The sequence below is a fragment of the Ursus maritimus genome, unplaced genomic scaffold (genome assembly GCF_017311325.1).
Source record: "Ursus maritimus isolate PB19 unplaced genomic scaffold, ASM1731132v1 scaffold_1, whole genome shotgun sequence".
In the NCBI taxonomy this organism is placed as follows: Eukaryota; Metazoa; Chordata; class Mammalia; order Carnivora; family Ursidae; genus Ursus; species Ursus maritimus.
In genome coordinates this window covers 8,252,972-8,254,496 of record NW_024423343.1, presented here as the reverse complement: position 1 = coordinate 8,254,496, position 1,525 = coordinate 8,252,972, and positions in this window count along the sequence as shown.

Sequence of the window (1,525 nt, the reverse complement as noted above, 5' to 3'; positions counted from 1 at the left end):
ACCAACAAGGGGGGGGGGGAAGGAAGATAGCATCCCCCCAAGTCTGAGAAGGAAAGGAAAGCGCAGGAGAGCCCGTGGGATGGTGCCCCTCCTGGTCCTTGGGTGCTACGGGCTCTCAGCTCTGTCCTGGCAGAGGGCCATAGGGCACTGGCTTGGCTGGCCTAGCTCCAGGAGGACGCCAGCTTGGCCCCCCTACTGCAGAGCTCACTGGGTGACCCAGGTGTGCCAAGGAGAGCAGGACCCACACCTGGACCCCACGCTCACAGTCCCTGCCCTCCACCCGGCTCCAGCACACACCTTCACTCTGTCCCCACGGTCCCCACTGTGCTGGCTCAGAGTGGGGGCAAGTGCCTCCCTCCCTGCTCCAGGCCTTAGAGAGCCTGAGAGGGCCTCCTGAACGCCCTTGTGGTCTGTCTAAGGGTTTGAGGCAGGCTTCATGTGTAGGGAAAGAGGCCTGGGTGGGTTCTCAGGGGCAGGGGTGAACTCCCGCTCTCACCCGAGCTGGCTGCATGACCTTGGGCCGCTCACTGTGCTCCTTGGCCCTCAGTCCTCAAATCCCAGCTTTGCTGGCCAACGTGTAATTGTTCTGATTCTCAGAAAATAGACCATATGAGCCTTTCCTAAGTGGGAAGGAGCAGGGAGGAGAAGGTCAAGGCCAGGGCCTGGGTGTAAAATGCAAATGAGAACTCAAATATGTAAATCAGTCAACATTTGTTCCTTCTCTTCAGGCCCATGAGACCCGGATGCTCCCCAGAGTGACTGTGGCCTGACCTTTGGGTGTCCTCACAGAGAGGAGCAGGCTGGGCACCTGTGAGGGCACTGTGGCATTCACGTGCTGGGGACAGGGCCCTGGCTGGAAGCCAGGCTTCCTCTGCCTGAGCCCAGGGCCCTTGGTCCTCTGTCCCATGGAAGGCACAGCTTTCTGCCCCTCTGCGGCCACTGGTCCCACAGACTATTGGTGGCATCTACCTTTCCCCAGGGCTCGGGGAGGAATGTCTTTCAGTCTGGGGCTGAGTTGGCCCTGTGGGTCTGGTGTCTGATATGGGGAAGACCTCTGAGGAGCCGACTGGCCACCCACTATAACTGGGACAGCTGTGGCTCTGGCCAGGGGTCTCTGTAGGTCAGGCCCCTGAGGCTCTTTCTTGTATGAAATACCTTGGGATAAGAGGGTACCGAATTTGGGACCCTGCCGCAAAGGATGGCACTCAAATGATGCTGATGAGGGTGACACCAGCACTGGGGGGAGGGGAGGCTGTTCTCTGACGCCGCTGGCCAGCAGGCAGCTGGGCCACTGGGGCCCTGGGGAGACCCAGATGTTGTCTCTTTTCAGCTCACTGCTTCCCAAGGTGGGAGGGGAGACACTGGGGAGGCCACAAGGAGGAGCCAAGGGGCCCTCAGGGTTTACTAAGGAGCAGTCAGGGAGGGCGGCCATCTGTTCCCCAGGTTGCAGGCTTCAGGGAGCAGAATGGGCCACCAGGAGGGGCTTCCCAGCAACGGCCTACAGGGCCACCCTCCAGGCATCACT